This window comes from Tenrec ecaudatus, chromosome 12 (genome assembly GCF_050624435.1).
Source record: "Tenrec ecaudatus isolate mTenEca1 chromosome 12, mTenEca1.hap1, whole genome shotgun sequence".
Lineage (NCBI taxonomy): Eukaryota > Metazoa > Chordata > Mammalia > Afrosoricida > Tenrecidae > Tenrec > Tenrec ecaudatus.
In genome coordinates this window covers 20,657,911-20,682,887 of record NC_134541.1, presented here as the reverse complement: position 1 = coordinate 20,682,887, position 24,977 = coordinate 20,657,911, and the positions used below count along the sequence as shown (strand labels likewise).

At 43.6% G+C, this 24,977-nt stretch overlaps 1 protein-coding gene across 2 annotated transcripts in view; it reads right to left on the bottom strand.

The window, feature by feature from the left end:
* Positions 1-21,622, bottom strand: part of CHD6 (chromodomain helicase DNA binding protein 6) — a 219,056-nt gene extending 197,434 nt beyond the window's left edge. For both annotated transcript variants that reach the window (XM_075528737.1, XM_075528740.1), the window contains exon 1: positions 21,475-21,622. The gene's annotated coding sequence lies outside the window, so the exon portion shown is untranslated. The remainder of the gene's footprint in view (positions 1-21,474) is intronic.
* Positions 21,623-24,977: the final 3,355 nt, after the last annotated feature.

The window sequence follows — 24,977 nt, the reverse complement described above, 5'->3', positions numbered from 1 at the left end:
TCCTGGTTCCCAGGGCTTCCAGATACATGAGGGGGTCACATTTGCCAGTAGGCTAGGGTTACCAGGGTTTTATCTTCCTTCCTTCCTATCAGAAAAGGAAATTCAAGGGAAAAGAGCTCTGAAAAGGAAATCACAAAAACAATACCATTTACAAAAGCCGCCCAAAGATGAGATGCTTAGGAATAAACCTAACCAGAGAAACAAAAGACTTGTGCAAAGAAGTTATTTAAAATACTACACCAAGAAACCAAAGGAGACCTACATAAATGGAAGACAATTTATTCCATGTTCATGGATGGAAATACTTTAACATTTTAAAAATGTCAATACTGTCCAAAGCAATCTATAAAAATGCAAATGTTTAATTACATATTTTTATTGGGGCTCTTACATCTCTTATCACAATCTATACCATACATTCATCCATTGTGTCAAGCACGTTTGTACATATGCTGCCATCACCATTTCAAAGCATTTTCTTTCTACTTGAGCCCTTGATAGCAGCTCCTCATTCCCCTCCCCCTCCCTTATGAAACTTGATAAGTTATAATTATTTTCATATCTTATATCGCCCTCTGTCGCCCTTCACCCACTTTTCTGTTGTTCGTCCCCCTGGGAGGGGGTTATAATGTTGATCCATGTGATTGATTTTCCCCCTTTGTCCCCCAACCTTCCCCTATCTTCCTGGTATCTCTATTCTCATTGTTGGCCCTGAGGGATTTTTATCTATCTTGGATTCCCTGTGTTGCAAGCTCTTATCTGTAGCAGTGTGCATGTTCTGGTCTATCCAATTTGTAAGGTAGAATTGAGGTCATTATAGTGAGGGGAAGGAAGCATTAAAGAATTTGAGGAAAGTTGTGTGTTTCATCAGTGCTATACTGCACCCCGACTGGCTCATTCCTTCCTTGTGACCCTTCTGTGAGGGGATGTCCACTTGTCTACAGATGGGCTTTGGGTCTCCACTCTACCTCCCCTCCCCCCTTTCACATTGGGTATGATTTTGTTCTGGGTCTTAGATGCCTGAAACCCGATCCCATTGACACCTCATGATCACACAGGCTGGTATGCTTCTTCCATGTAAGCTTTATTGCTTCTCAGATAGATAGGCTGCTTGGTCATCTTTAAGCCTGTTAAGACCCCAGAGGCTATATCTTTTGATAGCCAGGCACCATCAGCTTTCTTCGCCACATTTACTTTTGCACCCATTTTGTGTGCCAGAAGTTGAGCATCACAGAATGCCAATTAGAACAAAGTGTTCTTGTGTTGAGGGAGTACCGTACATACTCGAGTATAAGCCGAGTTTTTCCAGCACATTTTAAATGCAGTTTTGTGGTAAAATTAGGTGCCTCGGTGGATATTCAGTATATACAGCTTATACCCAAGTCTATACGGTACTTGAGTGGAGGACCAATGTCCATTTGTAATCTTAATTCTTAACATAGATATAAGTACATAGATCTAAAATAATACAATTCTGATCCAAATTCATGTACTATTCTTTAAAAAGATGGCAAAACTAATCACCAAGTTTATATGGAAAACAAAGAAGCACAAGATAAGCAAAGCACTACTAAAGGCTTCTCACTTGACCTCAAAACCTACTACACTACCACAAAACTCATCACAGGCCGGTATTGATATGAAAGGTACATAAACCAATGGAACAGAATCAAGAAGCCAGAAATAAATGCATCCACCTACAGATGTAATTATTGACAAAGGGCCAAAACACATTAAATGAAGAGTCTCTTCAAACAAATGGTGCTGGTAAAAATAATTTTCATTTGCAGAAGAATCAAACAGGACCTATACTTCCCTCCAGACACAAAAAGGAACAAGATGGATTCAAGATCTAAATGTAAACCCTCTACCTATAAAGATCATTGATTTAAAAAAAATAACAAGGAAAAATTAGGGGTCCTAATACACGGTATAAACACACAATCAAATATAATGAAAAAATACACACAGTAGGAGAAAAAATAGATGACTGGGAGCTCATAAAAAAAAGATGCATGAAGTTTTGTGCATCAAAAGATTTCACCAAAGAAATAAAAAGAGAATCCACTGAGTGTGAAAAAAAATGTTGGCAATGCCATATCAGACAAGATACTAATTTCTACAATCTATAGAAAATGTCAACACTTCAACAAGAAAAAGACTAATAGCCCAATTTAAAAATGGGCAGAGGATATGAAGAGTCAGTTTACCAAAGAAGATATATATACAAAGGTAGCCAACAAACATCTGAAAGAAATGCTTGCAATCACCAGCCATATGAGGAATGAAAATCAAAACAACAATGAAACACCACCTCATACTGGCATTGATGACAAAGTTTAAAACAGCTGAAACCAACAGAAGCCCAAGGGCGTGAGGAGAAATTGGAGCCCTCACGTGTTGCTCGTTGGACTGTAAAACAGCCTAGTGACTGTGGAAAACAGTACGGCACGTCCTCCAACTCCTGGGACTGGAAATATCACAGGGCTCAGCAACTGCACTAGTTGTATACATGGACAGAAGCAATATACATGAGCAGATCCACGTTCATCGCAGCACTGGTACAAAGATGGAAACAACTTAGGGGTGCATAGGTAGGAGAAGGTATAAGCCATGCTTGATATATCCACCCAACAAAATACTATGCAACCTTAAAGATTAGTGATAAAACTGTGAAACACTTCATGACATGAATGAATTTGGAGGATAGTATGCTGAGTGCAGTTAGTCAACCACAAACGGACAAATATGAGAACATTGTTATTTAAAATTAAAAAGTCAAGTGAAGGTTTCATACTAGTTTGATGGTTAACTGGGAGAAAGGTTGGCTTTCTACTCTTGTAAATAGGTACAGCCTCAGAAACCTACATGGGGTGTCAATGACTCTATGGCAGTGAGTTTTTATGGTTACCAGGAGTGGAAAGGGAGAGGAACTAAGAGGCTAAAGAGTAGACAGGTGTTAACTTGGGTGAAGGGAAGGCAATATACTACAAAAGAGAGATTTGGGTAGGTGGGAGGGGGAGGGTATAAGGCAAGGTATGGGGATTTGATACGTGATTTAAGTTGTTGAATTAAAAATGATGATCTGATATGTAACCTCCCTCCTAAATCATAATAAAAAGTTAAAGAAAATGAAGATGTCAAATCTTTTACAGTGAAAGGATTAACTGAAAAAAACAAAACCAAGGGCTTCAGTTGCTTGTCAACATGGACCCACAGACTGGTCACTTCTCTAGTGGAAAGGCAGGTTGGAAGCAGTGAGATCTGCTACTATATATGTGAAGGGAAAAAGAAAAGGACCGTGCATCCCCACCAAAACCAAGCACTGCCAACAACTCGATTTCAACTCACAGCAAACCTGTATGAGAGAGTAGAACTGCCCCGATAGGTTTCTCTTTATGGGAGTAAAAAGCCTCATGTTTCTCCTAGGGAGCAGCTGGTGGTTTCAAACTGCAGACCTTGAAGTTTGCATCCCAACATGAAACCACGTCCCCATCAGGGATAATCCAAATGATCTAGAAGCTTCCACAACTGGAGTTACTACTACAATTAACAAATGCCAGTGCCATCAAATGCTTCTGTCAATGTCAGAGCAGATTCTTATAATTTGTGGATTTTTTAATGGATGTATAAAACAGGAGCAACGATGGTGAGACTTCATCTTACATATTTGTGTGTGAAACTAACACTGAGGGTGATGTGATGAAGACCATATTCCCTAACTTAAAACAGAGGGAATCTAGAAAGCTGGTATTCCACGGTAGGAAAGCCTCCACTTTGATAAGTTAGAGGTAAGGTCCAAGTACATTATCCTGTTTTAAAAATCATTCCCAGAGTTTCCCCTTAACAGGTATGCTGCCTTAAAGTGTGCAGCACATGGTCCATTATATCTCCCTATAGAAGCAGACATGATCCTTTTGCTCTCTTGCCGCCATGACACCCAACACCCCTCCCCCTGTCCCTTCCCCCAATGCAGGTATTAGGTTTCCTCACCTGTGAGCTCAGGGACCCTAATATTGATACCATGCAAACCTTGTGAGGCATGGCACTACTGAATATGAATGTTTAAGGATACTCATAAATATCCCAGGATGGTAAAGGCTCACTTCAATTTCCCAGTTCCCAGTGGTCCATCAAAAGGAGCTGAGGTGAGCATGCTACCATAAAATGTGTGACTCATCCCCTTACAGAAGGGCTGTGGGGAGGAGACGAGCCAGTCAGGGTGCAGTGCAGCAATGATTAAACATACAACTTTCCTCTAGTTCTTATATGCTTCCCCTCACCCCGACTATCACGATCCCAATTCTACCTTACAAATCTGGCTAGACCAGAGGATACACTGGACACTGATACAGATAGGAACTGGAAACACAGGGAATCCAGGACAGATGAACCCCTCAGGACGAGTGGTCAGAGTGGCAATACCGGGAGGGTGGAGGGAAGGTTGGGTAGAAAGGGGGAACCAATTACAAGAATGTACATATAGCCCCCTCCCTTGGGGACGGACAACAGAAAAGTGGGTGAAGGGAGACGTCGGACAGTGTAAGATATGACAAAATAACAATAATTTATAAATTATCAAGGGTTCATGAGGGAGGAGGGAGCAGGGAGGGAGGAGAACAAAATGAGTAGGTGATACCAAAGGCTCACTCAAGTAGAAAGCAAATGTTTTGAAAATGATGATAGCAACAAATGTACAAATGTGCTTGACACAATGAATGGATGTATGGATTGTGATGAGTTGTACATGCCCCCAATAACATGATTTTTTAAAAATGCGTCAAAATGGAGAAACAATAAATAAAGTTCAAGAACTGCTAGATGTTTATGTTAAGATTACCCTACAGAATTCATTAGAACTATAGCAGCCTCTTCTTTTACAAAATTGTATTAAAAATATAAAACCTCTTAGCACACAGTTCAGTTGTCCAACATTTATATGTCTCAGTTATTCATACATACATTTCTCTGTTAATCCTTTTGATTTGAGTTGTCTTTATAAACAAAATATTTCACATGAGTATTTTTCTTTTAATAAGTTGAGTATAACCTACTTAGATTTTATTTAACAGTAATTCTGTAATGGCCAGTCTAGTCCATCCACATTTGTTTAACACTGTACCAATAAGAAAATCCTAAACTGCTTCCTTAATCAAGAAAAAAAAATGTGTCTTGACTCCTTTATTTTACTCTCTCTCCTATCTCTTATCCTCTAAGACTTCACTATAATCTTTATACATTATCACTATACATTTGCACCTTCTGACCTTTCGGTTGTTGGAGACCAGCATCATCTGACAACGTTGGACATGTATTTAGGAATAATCAAATTCAACGCGAACTCACTCTCATCAATTCTGACTCCTAGGGACGCTGTAGGTCAAGGCAGAAGTGCCCCTTTAGTGCTATAGCGAAGTGTAGCTGAAGAAACCAGATGATGCACAGCTATCAGAAAGAATAGTGGCTGGAGTCTTAAAGTCTCATCTTCAAACAGTCATCTTAGTGAGGCATCAACTTGTATTGTGAACACCTGGTTTGCAGAAGGTTCTGGATAACAGTGGAAGTAGAAAATCCATTTGCATGGACTGTCTCAGGTGAATCCCTCCAATATGTTCAGATGTGACTAGCCTTGCTCTCAAGCTACCGGAAATAGGGAAGGACACAAATACAGAGGAGTCACAAATAGACAAGTGGGATATACTGAAAATAAGTCACCTGTGTACATCGAAAGAATTCACCAAGAGTAATAAGAGAGCCCAGTGACTGGGAAAACATCTTTAGCAAAGACACATCAGACAAAGGCCATATTACTAAAATCTACAATACTTTGCAAGCTAACAATAAGAGAAAAACTAAATGCCCACTGAGGAGGTGGGCAAAGGAACTGAAGAGAAGTTTCAGAGTCTGAAATCCTAATGGCCAATAAACATGGTGAGATAGGAACTCTCATCCACTGCTGGTGGACCTGCTGTATTATGTAAAGCCACTATGGAAATCGATTTGGTGATTTCTAAAGCAGATGGAAATTGAGAAACTCCCCTACTGGGCATATACCCAAAAGAGGCAATAAACCATGGCCAGACATCTGTGCTCCAGTGTTCATTGGGGCACAGTACACAACTGCAAGGAGTTGGAAACAACCCAAATTTCCATCAACAGATGAATGAGTTAAAAAACTGGTACATACAATGGAGTACTATACATCACTAAAAAGCAGTGATGAACACAGGAAGCATATCGCTGCATGGGAAGAACTGGAGGAAATTATGCTAAGTGAAGTAAGCCAAGCACCCATACCAGCTACGTGGACAACTGCCCCTCGCCCCGGAAGAATTGACTTTCGAGGATGGCATTGAATCTGCAGCTAGGGGAGAGGGACATGTCTGATCAGAGCACATAGGAGCAAATGAATGGGGAAGAAGAGAGAGTGGAACACATCCTGGCCCACCAAGCCTTAAGGACGATATTCCCGCTCAGAGCAGCCAATCTACAGAGTGGACCATATGGCTGGTCCCACTCTGAGACACGACGTCTCTCACTGACCTATGGCCCTATGGGAGACAACACTGGAGACTCAGTGTCAGGATTGGTCGGGACTCATCCCGCGACACCAAAGCAAAACAATAAAGGGGGAGTGGGGAGAGAGGAGAAAAAAGAGGAACTGATATTAAGGGCTCAAGTAGAAAGCACATGTTTTGAGAATGACGATGGCAACAAATATACAAATGTGCTTGACAGGATGGATGGATGTGTGGATTGTGATAATAATTATATGAGCCCCCAATAAAATGATTTTTTTTTAAGCTGGGGAAAAAAGAGTATTGTAAAGTAGATCGTGGCAGATATAGTTAGGATAAAATGTAGTATTTTACTTCCCCTTTGGCCCATTTTAAAGTTGTTTTTAATATCTTCTGGTTTCTTTTTGAGGCGTTTCTATGTTTTGTTTAGTCATTGTTGTTGTTTTTTAGTTTGCATGCTTCCTGCTTGTGTTGCATATGATTTTCTGTGTATGAAATAATCTATAGAGGCAGTAATTGGATTAATAATTACCTAGGGATATGGGGGAAAATGGGGAGCTAACGAGTATGAGAAAAATATATTGGAAATTGATTGTGATGATGATTGATTGCACAAACCTTAATAAGATTGAACGATTAAATTGTATATGTGAGGTATATGCCAATGAAAAAAAATTTTTTAAACAGTAAAGAATTGCCCCTCTGGGTTTCTGAGGCTACACATCTTTACAGAAGAAGAGAGCCTTATCTTTCTCTCACTGAGTGGTTAGTGGATCCAAAATAATGACCTTGCAGTCAAAGCCAAATGCATAATCCACTATGTCAAGTATCTCATGCTCAGGAAAGAAGGCCAGCAATAAAGAGAAAGACCTTCGATAAGATGGGTTGACACAGTGGCTGCAACATGGGCACAAATATAACAAATGCACGGGCAGTTCAGGACTCGATAGTGTCTTCTCATTCTGCTGTACATAAGGTCACTATGAGTAGGAACCAACTAGATGGCATCTAACAACATGTATTAAAACATCTGTAAGTTTCTATGCAATATTTCCAACCCTCGAAAGCAAATGAAGATCAAATTATAAAGACTCATAAAGGAAATGGTGAAATCTTTTTTAAAAAAATAAATAAAGGGGGTATTTGGCTTAAAACATGTCCTGGGAATGGAACCCCACTGTAAATTGGGGACTGCTATATTAACATTTGGAAGATTAAATGACTTCATTCATCTTAGTCCTGAGATACTTGATTCTTTAAATGTCAATATCCAACAACTCATAAAATACTGTGTCAGACATTATTGCAAGGACTTTACATAAATCAGCTCCTTTAATCCTCCTAACAACTATATGAGATAAGTACTGTTCTATACTTTACGGATGTGGAGACTGAGGCACCGAGGCCCACAAAGCCAGTAGGTAGCTGAGGTGGGCTGTAAACCAGGTGGTCTGGCTGCAGAATGCATGCGCACAGCCACTGTGCTGTAGTGCAGGCCACCGCGGGGCAGCTGTCCTATTCCTATTGCTCACGGCTGCTCTACACCCATGGCCGTCGGAGAAATTTAATTCGTAAGTGTGAGATGTGCAGATGGTTTATTAAGGCAAGAAGCATTCCTCGTCACATTACCTAAGATGGTATTATAGAAAGCAAAAGAGGTTAACAGATGATAGAAAAAGGAATGGTGGTTTCTGCAGTTCAACACTAAAAAGTATAAATGATGGCAAGTGACAATCACCCTGGATCTACAACTAAACTTTAAGAGCAACTGTGAGAAAGAAAGAAACAGACATGTAAACTGTGCTTTTGCATGACTATGTGCAGAGTGCTATTCTAGTACAACACAGACACAGCCTAGAGGAAGGCAGCAACAAGAGTGCTTAATAATAACTCAATCTGACTGCCATCAAGTCAATTCTAACCACGGTGACCCTAAAGGACAGAGCCCCTGTAGGTTTCTGAGACCATGAATCCTCAGCTACATAGAAAGTCTCATCTTTCTCCTTCAGAGCACTGATATATTCAAACTGCTGACCTTACAGCTAGCAGTCCAATACCTAGCCCATTAAGCCACCAGGAAGAAATGTTCAAAAGTCAAATTGCCTGAGTTACTTGTTCTATGATTGTGACCAAGCTAGCTTAATCCCTCTGTCTCTGCCTCTTCTACTATAAAATGGACCACTATCAAAACTTCCCCATGAGAATCAATGAAAATAATTCATGCGTATTCATTATTCCTAGGATGGGCTTAACTATGCTGCAGTAACAAATAAGCAAAACCTCACACATCTGAGAGGCTTAAAGCAAAGGTTTACTAGACTCTACACTGTATACACACTGCAGTTTGGCTGGGGATCTGCGCGGGGTCACCCTCTTTCAGAAATGCCCCATCTGGCTATCAGCAGTTGTTTTGCGAGGGAGAAGAGAGCAGGACAAATCATGTACAGGCCCATAAAGATGCTTGCCTAACACAGCACTTCCAAGCAAATTTCAATATCCAAGGCAACCCCTCAACCACAGCCAACTTCCAAGATGACAGGGAAATACGGTCCCTATCACATGCCCAGAAAAGAAAATCAAGAGTATTGGAAAACAGTCCTAACCACCACCACCACCCCACAGATGCGCTTAGCACCATGTCGACTTGACCACCACCCCACAGATGCGCTTAGCACCATGTCGACTTGACAGCCACTGTCACTGTCATCAGTTATTCAATAACCCTGAGACAAAAAAACTGAATGGCTAAAGAAGCAGGTATTAGAAAGAAAACACCTTACCAATCATTTTATTTGTAATAAAGAACAGAAGAATTCACGAGTACTTTCATCATGACATAAGGGACATGCCAAAAGGTTTCCAGTAAGCAAAAAATATTAATGAGTTACCAAAATAGTACCACATGCACTTCACCAGGTTACAAAGGAGGGGCGTGCCAAAATGTTTCTAGTAAACAAGAAATAGTAAACAAGAGTTACCAAAATAGTACCAACAAGTTCTTACCCACTTAGGCGTGTAAGATTTCATTGATAACACTGTTTTATTTTAGAGAAAAATTTTTTAAAAGGCTGCACTTTTAGCATTTCACTCCTAAGCCACTTCTTCATATTTTCCTTTAAGTTCTTAAGGGGTATTCTATGTGGGTTTTCACCACCTTAACCCTCAAGCTTAAGGAAAGGCTCATATATAAAGGAAAAGCAGAACTGATTTCTAATCATGGCTTGGGTGTACAACAGCTCTGTAACCTCCCGAAGTATTTTCATGACTAGGTCTCAGATCCACCATCCATACATAAGATGAGGGAATTGAGTTAGGTGGCCTCTGACGTTCCTTCCAACTATACTCTCTGGCAACTGTGAAAAACGAAGGAAGGTTTGGGAAAATCTAGTTAGGAACACAATGGTTAAGTGTCTGGCTGCAGATTGAACTCACTTGATGAGCAGCTACCACATAAAGATTAACTCAATCTCAAAACCAAGCTCACTATCATCGAGTTGATTTCAAAACATAGTTACCTTATAGGACAAAGCAGAACTGCCCGTGAGTTTCTAAGACATAATTCTTTACAGGGGTAGGAAATGCTTTGGGGACAGTTCTACTGTCCTAATAAGTTCAACAAGTTGCAATCGACTTGACAGCACACACAGTTAGAATGCTGGACAGTGTTAAGACTCGATAGTAAAACGTCAAGACTTAATCGTCACACCCACGGCCATGACAACAGTAACAATCAAGCGTGATCACAGAAGACTGTCAAGTTTACCCAGGGAGAGCACTTGGCATGAAATGTTACAGACATGGAGGGGGAGTCAGAGTGGACAAGTATGTTACTATAGCCTTTTGCTAGCACCTCAGGTAAAGTCCAGTGGTCACTCAGGGTTAATAGCGGCAGCACTGAACAAAGTGGGAGCAAGGAACCTCCAGACCTTTTCAACTTTGGATTTGTTAGCGATCAGATTTCAATTCCAATGGACTGGGTTTGTCAATCCCTTAAGACTCCACCATAGCATTGCCTAAAGATGTAGAACTTGAAACTTTTTAGGGAGAAAAAAAAACCCCAAGGTGCATGCCACCAGTGATAGATTAGATGGGCACACAGATCCCAACCCACAGCAGAACAAAACACCACAACGTTCTGCAGTAGGAGTCAGCATGTGGGAGTACAGAGGTACAACTCTTGTGCCAATCCATCTCACCAAGTTCTCCTCCCATCTTAGCTGGCCCTCTGCTCCCCCAAACTCCATGTATTCCCCAAGGACTGGTCCTTTTTAAAAACTGTTCTATTGACATGTAAATCACTTTATCATGTATTGGTCCCTCCTAATGAAATGTCCAATGCAGGTGAGTCAGACACATTTTGTTGTGATCCACAAGGTTTTCATTGGGTCATTTTCAGAAGCAGATCCCTAGATTACCCCTTAGTTTGCTTTAGCCTAGAAACTCCATTAAAACCTGACCACCATGATAGGCCCAGTTAAGATATCAGTGGCACCGTTTCCAGCATCAAGCAACACGCAAGCCACTACAATCAGACAAATGGACAGATGGGTGGTGGGCACCAATGATACTCATGTCATCACCTTCAACTTAATAGAAACTCCTGCCCAGATGATCTACCACTATAACTTTGATCACTGTTCCAATAGTATAAGATCATCCCACAACAAGACTAAGGGAAAACTGCTGATTTTTTAAGGACATAACTTCTCTTTATTCTGTCTCAAAAAAGTATTTTTGCTTTTGATGTTGAAAATATACTTAACTGATAGTGATGTCATCTTCCAGGGACATAAACTCACTCACTGCCCACCCCCCTATGGTTATAAATTAATATGTTTTCACTTTGAGCCCATATAAAAATCAAACTCACTGCCATCAAGCCCATTCCAACTCATAGTGACCCTATAAGATAGGACAGAATTGCCCCGTGGCTTTCTGAGACTGTAAACTCTTGGGGAATAGAAAGCCCCATCTTTTTTCCTTCAGAGCAACTAGCTGGTGGTTTCACACTGCTGACCTTGCAGTTATCAGCTCAATGCTATACCACCAGGGCTCCATATTTGACCCCATATACACAGTTCTTAAAAGAACATAATGCTCAAGGGAGACATTTTCAACTAGTTAAGCTAGTAAGTGATTTTTAATACAACATGAATGGCTACCAATATCTTATTAATGAGTGTTAAAAACAAAGCAACAGATTCTGCTGCATTTCTGCAGCCCCAACTAAGATCTTTAAGGAGCCTTCCAATTCTAATACTCTATGAGCCTACAAACCACATGTGACACCATTTACTGTCTCCAACACTTCCAGAAACATGGCCGAAATGACTAACAGCCTCCTGCTTGAAAACCTAAAATCTGCAAATATCTTTAGTAAGACTGAGGCATGATTAAAATGATCCATTTTATTAAGACAAGGCAGTATTTTAAAAATCTATGATACTATATATGGCTTCACTTATTTCTACAGCTAATTTTCCCCCAATTGTTAATCAAAATAATGTCTAATTCTGAAACGCAGACTGCTCAAAAATCAACACTAGTCTCGATTTTCAGGACTTTAAAATTTGAATGCAGTACAAGTTAGACCTCAGGGAGGGAAGGCATATATAACCCCAATGAGCAAAATGATAACCTCTCTCATAAGCAGTGAAGCACTTAACCACTGCACATCCTTAACAAATAAAAATTAAAATATACTGCAAAGGGTACGAAAGGCTCAAGAGAGGCATGGTGAATGTTATCAAAAACAGACTCCCTTTATAAAAATTTTTTTTTAAAACCTCTGAGTAAGTTAGGAAGGAGCCCTGGTAGTGCAGTTAGGTAAGCACTGGGATGCTAACTGCAAGGCAGAAGGTTCAAATTAGCCAGATGCTCTATCAGAGCAAGCTGCTCCCAGAAAGATTTGCAAACCCTAGGAAACTCTATAGACTTTGTAGGGTAGATGGTTGCTCTCAACCAGTCACCTTGCTGGCACTGGGTTGGGTTTTTTATTCTTAGCGAGAAGGAACCCTGTGGAAATTACTAAATCAAGGTCGGCAGTTCGAACCCTCCAGCTTCTCCATGAGAGAAAGACAGTGCAACCTGCTGTTGCAGATTACACACTGAAAGCAAACCGACTGCAACTGAGTCAGATTCTGATTCATAGTGACTCTACTTAGGATGTCTGAAACCTTTACAGGAGCAGCCAGCTTCTCTCTCCCCCACAGAGCAGCTCGTGAGGTTTAAACTGCCGACTTGTGGTTGGTAGTCCAATATCTCTGTTAAAGAAATCCTACATGGCAAATTACTGTCCTACAGGGTCAATGGAAGTCAGCAACAGGTTTGTTTTTTGAGGTAAGTTGGCTGGCAGAAAAACCTGGACTCATACATAGTACATAGGAGAAATGCTCATTAGCTAAAGTAATGAAAAACCTCCTAACAAGCATTTTCTACCGGGAACTGGGTTACAACAGCACTGTGCTTAAAAGGCACCCAATCTTAAATTTTCACACGAAAGAAAAAGCTCAGCTGTCACGCTGAAAGGCATCAGGCATGTTAGTCACAGCCATGAAAGGTCATAAGGCCTCACTGGACAGTTTCCTTGTTGTGTGCAAAGGCTTAAGGAGACACAGATCTAAATTTATTTCCTGATCCTACTATTTCTGAGTATCAAATAGACTTTTCAGATAAAAATAAATAGGTAAGTATAAATGGGTAAATAGTGCCAAATTGTATGATATGATTTGTTTCAGTTTACTTTGGGATCTAAGCATACTCTTGTCATTTACTGCGTTTTCCTTTCTGGCAGAAGAAAATACCAAATCTAACTTTTGCTCCTTAAACGGGGATAACTCACTGCCAGTGAACTGATTCCGAATCACAGTGACCTTAGGACAGGGCAGAACTGCCCCAGTAGGTTTCCAAGACTATAAATTTTATGGTAGTAGAAAGTGTCATTTTCCTTCCACAAACAGCTGGTGGTTTTGAACTGCTCGCCTTGCAGATAAGACATGTAACCACTACATCACCAATGTTCTCACTGCCATTGAGTTGATGCCAGCTCATAAGAGACCCTGTAGGACAGGGTAGAACTCCCCCTGTGAGTTTCCAAAACTCTAACTCTTTACAGGAGTAGAAAGTCCTGTCTCCCACAGAGTGGGTGGTGGTTTTGAACTACCAACCTTACAAATTGCAGCCCAACTTGTAGCCACCAGTGCTAGTAGTAAAAGATCTAGATTTGCACTGTCCCACCAGGAAATTATGTCACATGTGGCTATTAAAATTCAAGTTAATTAAGAGTTAATGAAACTTTGGTTTCTCAGACACAAGAAGGGGACCCTTCACGTGGGTTAACCATTGGGCTACTAACCACAAGCCAGTGCTTCAAACCCACAATTTGCTCCACAGGGAAAGGATGAGGCTCTCTGCTCCCATAATAATGTACTGTCTCAGAAACCGTATGAAGCAGTTCTACTCTGTCCTACAGGGTCATCATAAGTTGGAACTGACTCAATGACAGTGACTGTCTTCAGTCACATGAGCTCTAAGAGTTCAACAGCCCCTTGGGATGGCCCCACCCCATCAAGCACAAAGTCCCACTGGTCAGGATGTTTCTCCCATCTTAGAGTGCACAGGGGTCATCGGGATAGCTCCTTACAACAGACCACCTACCTCCAAGAACCCGATTCAGCAGATCTGGTCAGTTTGTTTTGCAAACCATACCAACACACACACACACACTCTCTCTCTCTCTCTCTCTCTCTCTCCCCCCCCCCCATTATGGTCCAACCCCCTCATAAAATACTCTTAACAATAAGTTGCCAGGAAAATAACATTTTTTTAAAATCAAAGACCAATGCAAACTCACTTTTTTATTATTAGTAAATTCAATAGAGATTATATTTTCCTAACAAATTGCTATAAAAGCATCTAAATGCTCATTTTCAAGTTCTGTACTTAACCCAGCAAAGATAGGTAACATACCTTTCCAGATATGCAAACTGCCTTGAGTAGTAGCCCTGGTCTGTCTGTCTGTGTAGTGGTGAGCTGGTTCTAACTCACAGCAACCCTATAGGACAGAGCAGAATTGTCCCCACAGGGTTTCCCAGGCTGCAGTCTTTTTGAGAGATTGTCAGGTCTTTTCATCCAACCACTGGGGAATTAAAATCACCCAACTTTTGGGAGCCCTGGGCTGCTTCCTGGCAAGGTCAGCAGTTCAAAAACTACCAGCTGCTCTAAGGTAGAAAGATGAGGTTTTCTGCTCTGGTAATATTTACAGCATTGGAAACCCAAAAGGGCAGTCCTACTTTGTCCCTAGGGTTGCTATGAGTCAGAATTGACTCAATGGTACTGAGGGTTTTGTTTTTGTTTTCTTAACATTTTATTAGGGACTCATACAACTCTTATCACAATCCATACATATACATACATCAATTGTATAAAGCACATCTGTACATTCTTTGCCCTCATCATTTTCAAAGCATTTGCTCTCCACTTAAGCCCTTTGCATCAAGTCCTCTTTTTCCCCTCCCTCCCCGCTCTCCCCTTCCTCATGAGCCCTTGATAATTTATAAATGATTATTTTGTCATATCTTGCCCTATCCGGCGTCTCCCTTCACCCCCTTTTCTGTTGTCCATCCCCCAGGGAGGAGGTCACATGTCAGGACAAAACTGCTAATTCCATTAAGCATAATACTTCAGAGTCACTTAAAATGATACCACATTTGCTTAAAGAAGTGGCCTGTCCACACTTATAATGAGATATACAGTAACTCTTGTCACATGGTCAACAAGGATAATGCTTAACTTTTCACACTAACCCAGGGGTGAATTTAAATGGTTAATACAGCAAGAATGTTAATCTAAAGCACACAATGAACATTAACAGAGTTTCTGTTAAGTTATGTGAAACTTCAATCAGTAAATAGAATCTGAATCTAGCTCACCAGGCAGGCATAATCCTTGAAAGGATTTCTTAGAATACTGATGGTTTTCCTTAAACCCAAGTAAACAGTCCAGGTCCGCTTCTTTAAGCACCCAGGTAAATTCTTTAAATTCCCACACTGCTTCCCAGAGCTTGACTTCAGGATGCTCTTGCTGCTCTAGAACATTGCATTACTGGTTTGATCGCCTCCAGTAAATCATAAGGTAAGCCTTTGAAAACTTTTAGAATGTGGTGTTCTTTCCTAGGGGGAACATCTCTTTCTACAGAACTTGAGATAAATGCATATTCTCTGTAAAATCAATGCATGCTCAACTAGGCATTGTTTAAAAAATTAAAAAATTAACTACATTAAGAGAAAAGTTGCAATGCACATTATATAAAGTCTGATAAATGTTAACAACATGATTCTTTTAAATTAACAACCAGCTAAGGAAAATCCTTTTCTTCATAACACAATGAATGAGGAACCAGAGAACCAGTAAGTTTCCGAGGCAGCGGATGATCAGGAGCTTTCGACACAGCCACTCCTCCAGCTCCATCTGCAGAAAGCTGACTCTGAAAAACTGGAACCCTCCAAGACTGCCTTGTAAGTGCCCAGACAGCTCCAGCTCCAATCTTTGCTCTAGGTTTCAGTAGCACAGGCAGTGGCTTCTCCAGCACCACCAGACAGGGAAGAAATACGGGGTGACCTGGATGCTCCCAGGAGTGAAAAGCCAGCCCTTATCCAAGCCCAGGCCAAACCATCAAAGCTCAAAATGCAGAACCTGCAGAACAACAAAGAGAGCCCAAAGAAGTCAGCCTCCAACCAAAAGAGTTTGCTCATGAAAAACTGTTTTGGAATGACCTAATAATCCTTAATGTGTGTCCCCTGGTGGCATCATGGGTTGTGCACTGAGCCACTAACTGCAAAGTCAGCAGTTTGAAGCCAACAGCCACTCTGTGGGAGAAAACTGAGGCTAGCTAGCTCTAGTCCCATAGAGTTACAGTCTTCGAAACTCGAGAGGCAATTCCACCCTATCCTAGAGGGTCTCTATCAGTTAAAATGGACTCAATAGCAGCAAATTTGGTTCCCTGTTTTTAATGTGTTGGGAGGAGACTTGGTGACACGGTGGTTAAGTACGAGGCAGCTAGGCCAAAGGTGGGGGGCTGGTACCCTTCCATCGGTCCAAGGGAGAAAGAGATGGCAGTCTACTTCCATAATAATCTACCTCCTTGGAAACCCTGCAGGGCAGTTCTACTCTGTCCTTCAGGGTTGCTATGATTTACAATCAGCTTAGATTGCCAAGGGTTTGGTGATGTGTCTGCTGATTCCCCTACCTCAATTTCAAGATCGGAGAGTTGTTTAAGGGGAGTCATGGAAATCACAAAAAAGTAATGGATTCTCTTCCCATAGAAATACATTACAGCTCATGAGGGAAAGGGGAGCGGGGAGGGAAGGGAAAAAAAGAGGACTTGATGCGAAGAGCTTAAGTGGAGAGCAAATGCTTTGAAAATGATGAGGGCAAAGAATGTACAGATGTGCTTTATACAATTGATGTATGTATGGATTGTGATAAGAGTTGTATGAGTCCCTAATGTTTTTTAAAAAAAAGAAATACATTACATAATCAAAATGTTAAAAATGGTTTTGGGAGTTCACACAGCAGCCAGAGTTGCCTATGGGTCCCCGAATCCCATGAAGCCTCAACCTCAACAGGAAGGAAGTAAAGATCAACGTGACCAGTTAGTTAGAGCCTCTTCGGACTTTTAAGCATGTCCTTTTAGGTAATGTCATTATGCAAGTTAAAAAACCAAACAAACAGCGATTTCCAAAGCAAAGAAAGCGGGTCATAGGATGTTTGAAAAACCCCCAAATTTTAAAAAATTAAATAACAATAAAATATGAAGCTGATCAAGTAAGTATGACACCAGCGAATGTCCTCACTGCAAGAAAAACTTTAATTAAAGGGTAGGAAAATAGATATCTCCCTTTATGTATTTAGAAAATTCAAATATGTATCCATCACTTTCTATTTGTTTGGACCTCTGTCCCAAAGTTACCCTAAAATTCCACTTCCCAGCTTCTTTGAAATGTTCAGATACTAAGTATTAAGTTTTTCTGAAGCAGCTAGCAGATACAAGCACCATGGGACTCTTGAAAACTAAGTGTTTTCCTTGCTAAACTTTTGAAGCCCTTCATTATGACTATAAAGAGAACAAGAGAAAAACGCTGATCAACCTATTTCCTTAACATAGGAACCATTTATGATAACACGTACTTACACACCACACAAATACTGAAGGTCATAGAATAGTGCAAAGATCAAAGATGGCAAATGACACAAAGAGTTAATGTGGGCAGATACAAATAATACAGAAAACCCAGAAAATCCAGGTAGTTCAGGCAACTAAACATTTTTCCTCTGGGTTTTACGCAAATGTTTATTTCAGAAAGGGGAACAGGGACGGCTATTTTAAAATAACTCGATTTTACTTCCTTCAGGACTTTTATGGAAGTAACAGAATTTCTCAGGAGGGCATCAACGCCTCCACAACATGAACTAAAGAAAAAAGCATTCTGGCAAGGAAAAAAGTGGCTGCAGTGCTGATTCATGGGTAATCTCGGACCAGGCGCCTCCTGAACTCTGGAATGTCCGAAGGTGGGGCACCCTACATGCACCCTTGGGGGAGGTGGGGGGGGTGATTCACGATACTCCAGAAGTCCTGGTGGGGCAGTGGTTATAGCACTCGAAAAAGTTGCCAGTTCAAACCCACAGCCCGCTCCAAGGAGAAAGGTGAGGCTATAAAGCTTACAGCCCAGGGAAACCTGTTGGTCAGCCCTTCTGATCACTGTACCTCGGAATGCATTTAACATCAGGAGCTTTGGTTCAGTTGCTTCTCCAATGATAAATCCCCAAGAGGGAGACTACGGGAATTATGTGCAAAGTGTGTTTATCAACCTAGTACTAGACAACCAGCGCCGCAGACCCTAGCTTTTAAACATCTTTAATGAGGATCACTGTGAGTTGGAGTTTACTCTGTGGCAGTGGGCTGAGATGGAAAGAGCAGCGTGGTGAAGAGAACTAAACCTTGGATTTAAAACAGATCTGGGTTCAAGTTCTGACTCCACCTCATACTAGCTTGGTAGCCTAGAATAAACTACTTTGTTTCACTCAGCTTCAGACCAGTCTCACTTGAAAGCGGCTATGAAAACAGGGCAGTGTTTCATCACTAGGGCCAGGCTGCAGTAGCAGCACACACCAGGAATTCAATCAATGAGTGTTTCTTTTTTGCTTCCTTCGCAAGGATGTCACATTCCATTATAAACAAAAAATGTGCAGTAGGGAACAAAGATATCCAAGCTCTAGCTATAAGTTTATGTATTTCAAGGAGTTTCAATATAACCCAATACAGGAGAAAGCAAGCAGTTCCATTGAAAGCACTGCAGTTTATTACATACATTAAATTAAAGCTGTGTATGAGGGATGAAGTATATAAAGAGAACTGCTAAATATTTACTTAAAAAAATTTCCCCCACACCTTGCTATACTGGGGATAGCCTAGGGAAAGAAGAGGGTGAGAGTAGTCTTTTCCTAAAGTTGGCTCAGATTCACTCATTGGCATATACCAAGGCCCTTTCTACAAATACAAGTCTTTGAATCCTAAGACTTGGTCAAAAGGGTTCAGAAGATGAAGTCAATTTGGTCATTAGGAATCTATAGTCTTTCCATGAAATTCAAAAAACACAGGCCCTACGCCAATCAAGTCTGAGGTTGCCAAAGGCTTTTTTCCTCCTCGTGGTCTCAGTCATGTGCAGTTCAGAGAGGCTCCAGCTATACCAATAAATCATAAAAATAATGAAAGCCACAGCATACCAAAAAGTTAAGATGAAAGTTAGTGCTCTCATGTTAGAGCTAAACGTGAGAACCAAAGAAATAATTGCAGTGGACAAGAGGTGACCCGGAGAGACTTCGATGCCACGCACAGACACAATTCTGATATCACAATTAAAAAATCAAACCCAATGCTGACTCATTTCAACCCCTGTGGGTTTCCGAGACTATATGGTAGTAGAAAGCCCAATCTTTTTCCCGTGGAGCTGCTGGTGGTTTCAAATAGATTTAGACTTACTTTGCCTGTGGGCCAGATTAGACCAAAAGCAGTTTATCAGACTGCTTACCATTGGGAGGTTCTAAGCCTGGGGTGGGCAGGGGCTTAAAATATAAAATAAAGGTCAGTTTTTAATAGCCTATTAAGAATAAGTCTAAAGACACCAAGAGCCATCATTCATCTATGAAATCTGCCCTGGGTCAGAAAGAACTCCAAATTAATAAATGTGCCACACTGCTTCCCCAGGTCTTGGTTGCAGTCATGCATTGATTACACAAAACCACCTACTTTGCTTGGCATAAACCCTGCTACTTGACATATCAGGTCTAATCTTATCATACATGGACCTCAAACCTTCTATTGTCAGGTAACCACAAAGTTCCAAGAAAAAAGAAAAACAAAAGCATCTCCTTCAAGCGGCTAAGCTGATCCTCCAATGTGGCTTTACCATTACACTGTGCTAACTACCTCAGCAGGTACAGTAGCACCCGAATGCCGGGCACAGCTCCCCAGTAAGGCAGCCAGCTCACTCTAAGTCTTGGGGGCAGAGCAGAGCGGTCACTGTCAGACATCCTTGAATGGCCAGTGTGTCTCCCTAAAGTTGTATCGAAATGTGGGGCCTGTTGGGATGGTCTCTGCATATACCACGTGAGAATCAACCCAGGCAACAGTGCGGACATCCTGAAGTCTGTAAATATTTAAAATGTTTATGTTCTCTGTTCGTGGATTTATAATACCAGGAATGAGAAGCTGATTGGGGGATGAGAACAAGGTGTGTGCGCATGCAGGAACACACACACACACACACGCCCAGAGATGCCAAGGATTCACTAGAAACCTTGGCCAGATTACTAATGGTCCATAAACCCTAATTTGGAGAACACGGGCCTACAAGCTCAAAATTGAATTACACTGTCTTATTAAATCCCGCACTACTGAAACCACAGTCACATTAGTCATAACCGGGGCTAGGAATACTTTATGTACACAAATATAAGTGCCCGCTTATGTATTTTTAATTGGATCAAATAAAGCTGAAGCTGCAAACAAACTCAAATTTCAATTATCTCACTAGTGAGGGGATTTCCTAATAACGTCTTTTTAAAAGCCAAGTGCCTGCCAGCCCTCTGCACCCTCAGACAAGCATGTCCCTGAGAAGGGGGGCGGGGGGAGGGCGCCACGGACTCCGTTACTTCTCAACCACGAAGGAAACAAATACCCCGAAGAGAACAGATTCCTTTTTTTATTTATACATATATTTTTTAAGCTCCACCAGGCAATCAAATCCAGCCCCAAACTTGGCTCCGGGGTGGCTGGCCACCTCTCGGGCTCGGATTTTCGGGACGAGTCAGCGCTAGTGCGTAAGAAGGGGACGGAGGGGCGCGCGAGGGGAGGACGCACCGGCCCCGGCCCCCACCCCCACCCGGAGCAGCAGCCCGGCCCGAGCCCACCCTCCTCCACCCCTGCAAACAGACGCAGGACGCCGGTGGAGCAACTTCTCCGCGGGGGCGGCGGCGGCAACAGCGGTCACCCCGCCGCGCCCCTGCCGGGGGTCCCTCGGCGGCACGCCCCGCCCCCGCCCTCAGAGCCCGCGGCCGGGGGGCGGCCGGGACCCCCGCCCCTACGCGCGGCCCGCAGCGGGGCACTCCCAAGGGCGGCCGCCCGCCCGGGCGCGAAGCGGGAAGCGGGCGCGGCGGAGGCCGGCTGCTCGCCTCAGGCCTCAGGCGGCGCCTGCCCTCCGCCAGGCCGCCCGCCCGCCCGTCGGCCGGCTCCGCTCGGACCCTGGTCGGGTCAGGCCTCGGCGCCGCCGCAGTCTCTCATCCCGGCTCCATTCATAGGGGCACCCCCGCCCGGCCGGCGGGCGGGGCCAAGGACCCGCGGACGAGGCCGGCCCGCCGGGGCCAGGGAGGAAAATAAAAAGTTAAGACCAGAACTTACCTAAAATGGCTCCTGCAGCAGCCAAAATACAAACAGCTATTATTTGGTGAAGTTTAGCTCAGACACCCTGCAAGGACACCCTAACGCGGCGCGGGCCCGCCTTCCCTGCCACGCCATTGGGCTTCGCTGGCCCAAAACACAGCGTCGTAGGTCGGCCCGGCTGTCGCTCACGCCGAAGCCCATTTCAAGCTTGCTTGCAGGGGCGAGTGATGGGCTCGCTCCACTGTGCTCGTATTTGCATGGATGTGATCGAGGCGCTGATTGGCCGGCGTCGGGACCGCCCCGCCTCGCGCCCCGCGCCCCCCGCCTCAGAGACGCCGCGGCGCGCGGCCCCGCCCCCCGGGACGGAGCGGCGGGGCCGCGGGGGCGGGGCGGGGCCGGGGTCCCGCGGGCTGAGGGGGCGGGGCGGGGTCGTGCACGCCGCAGACCGCAGGCAGGGGGCGGGGACGTGGCGCACGCGCGGGCGGGGGCGGGGGGCTAGCCCTCAGGTGCAGGTCTGTCTCCCAGGTAGCGGCCAGCGAGCTGGAAGACCCGGAGCTGGGTCCCCGGCTGTGAGGGAGGTCCCGTTGGGGCCCGCATCCCGTAGACGGATGCGCGGAGGAGCAAGGGTCCCGCAGGTCAAGGGAAGAAGGTGCCGCGAGGACCGACGAAGGAGGGAAGCCTCCATCTCCTGCCGCATGCCCGGCCGCTCCGCCCTGCTCCCTGGCGCTCCTAGCACCCAGCGGGCTTCTTCTCAAGGGCCCGCGTACCCGGGATTTTCCAGCTCTGAGACGCCGCGGCGCCTTGGACCAACCTCCGTAAAATCAGGTGTTCCGATGGGGTGTATTTATTTGGGGGCCCTATCTCCCCCGCCCTCCCTGTAGCCTCTTCAAGGACAGAGCCCAGCATATGGCGGAGATACAACTATTGTTATATATTCTTTCATTCGTTCCATCACCGATCGTTTTCGAATGCCTCCAAAGGTGCCCAAACATTGATCTAAACCAGAAGACAGAGGCCAAACGGTCTTGGAATACGGGAGGACGACCGCAAATAAATACAAAGGACAAGGAGTGATGTAGTGATGATGCCATAAGCGAAAGAAGTGGAAGACGGGCGCAAATTAGACCAGAGATGACGAGGAGCCATTTGAGAAGGTTGGGAGAGATGGGCAACTTGCCTTGCCTGGTCGGATTCTGTGTGTGACACCGCACACTGCACACCGACGCGCACACACACACACACACACCCTTAGCAAGCAGCAGGATCCCTCACCCCTGCCTTCCCCCATCATGGAGGGTTTCCACCAAAAACAGACTGGGTTCTGACGGTGGAAACTCATTGTACCTCAACTGAACCAAGATCTGAGTACTGATGATTCAAAGAGAAGTTTGCAGGATTTATTTAAGATGCCATGGTTTGACTTTGTCGGCTTGCTGTGATGGTGGGACAGACATGGGCCTTACACACACACACCCCACAGTGAGAGAGTATTTCACTTTCTTTGAAACCACAATTTTCTGATGGTTCTCAACCTGTGACCCTAACTGTCTTCTGAATACCACCATTTCACTTCTCTGAAGAAAGTATAGAAATTACTCCAGTCAGTACATAGCAGCCCCTGCTACTTCTGTACCTCACCTCTGTACTTCACACATTGATTTGATTTAAGACGGGCTGAAATGCCACCCTCCTCTTCCTTCCTTCCTTAAATAAACAGTTATTAGCACTAATTGTTATTGTTCGGTGTCAGCAAGTCGATTGCCACTCACAGGGACACTACCTACAACATACCACGCACAGGAAACTGCCCTGTCCTTTCCCAGCCTCACAGTGGGTATGTTGGAGGCCATTGTTGCAGTCGTGAGGAACCTGTACATCGCACTCACTGAGACAAAACCCAACTCTGCCATCGGTGAATTCCGACTCCTGGTGGCCCTATAGGGCAGAAGAGAACCGCCCCTGCGGTCCCAAGGCTGCAATTCTTTACAGGAGTAGAAAGTGGCATCTTTCTCCCTCGGAGCAGCTGATGGTTTCGAATTGCTGACCTTGTGTTTACCAGCCCAGCTCATAACCCACTACACCACCAGGGCTAATTAATCATATAAAATTAACTAGGTTCCATGTCCTGTTCTAGCACAGGGGATGCAGCATTAAGAAAGCAGACAGCATCCTGTCCTCAAGAGATCTTAGGGTCTAGTTCAGGACCAGTCCCTAGAGAAGAGCCTCATGCTTGGTAGAGTCAAGCCGAATTGACAGAGTGGCTACCATGGGCTCAAATACATCAATTGTCAGGAGGGTGCAGGACTGGGCAGTGTTCCATTCTGTTGTACTTTGGGTCACTATGTTCCTGAACCAACTTGATGGCACCTAACAACAACAACAGTTCAGTGTGGAATGAAGGTTACTAGTCATGCCAAAGCTGTTGGTGAGTGAATACAGAAAACCCCTGTCCTCTCCCAGCTGCTTCTTACAGGAACAGTGCACTAAGAACTGGGGCAGAACCTGGGCTGAGAGCAGACATCACAAGCCCTCACAAGCCAAACAACAGCACCGGGCTGGAGCCAAGGGTTCCTGAGTCCTTGACAGCCCTGGGCAGAGGGCTCAGTATTAAGCATGAGTTCTGCAAGGAAGTTGGGGGCAGAGGCATATCAGAGTCTTAGGAAGGGAACTATGTAGGAGTCAAGTGGCTCTTCCTTTGCACATGAAAGAGTAAAATAAATAAGTAAGATGGGCATGCAACTTCATACAGAAGGAAGGGGAAATAGATGACTAGCATTGGGTAGTGCAAGGGGTGGAAAATGTGTTCTTACACATTGAGGAAAAAACCAGTAGCACTTCAGTTAAATACACCCAGAGACAGTAAGTTTGTATCACCAAACAAGAAATCAATAGAGCTACCTCTATTGATTATATTTATCTATAGATTATATTATATGGATTGTATTATCTATTTATCTATAGATAAATTCAGAGACGAGTGGTATAGGTACAAGTAGAGAAAGGCCCTAGACCATAGGTTCCCAAACATATTGGCCCACCACTCCTTTAAAGTAAAATAAGAGAAAAATACTGCCTGGCATTTAAAAACTTTTGCTCCATAATCCAGGACAAACGGTAAGCATCTGTTTTTACAGCCTTCCTAGATGATGCTAGCATCTCCCAGGGGCTAAAATCGCCCACTTTGGGAAATACTAAGTTAAACTACAAGCTGTGCTGAGGATAGGCACCAGTTTGCAGAACTGAGAGGGGTTAATGGAATCTGACCCTTCACTGTCTTCAGCTGTGTCCAGAGACTGGTGGGTAGGGACTGGTGGGCAAGCGGAGACCTCTAAGGAGCTTTGAGCTGTAATGAAGAGATGGCTCATTGGAGCATCTTAGGAGTGAGGCAGAGCCGAAGGAAGACCCCAGAGCTGACCAGTTCTGAATCTGGCCTCCACTAACCTATCCACTGCCATGGAGTCGATTCTGACCCTGTAAGATGTAGTAGAACTGTTCATTCAATTTCTGAGACTGTCCATCTT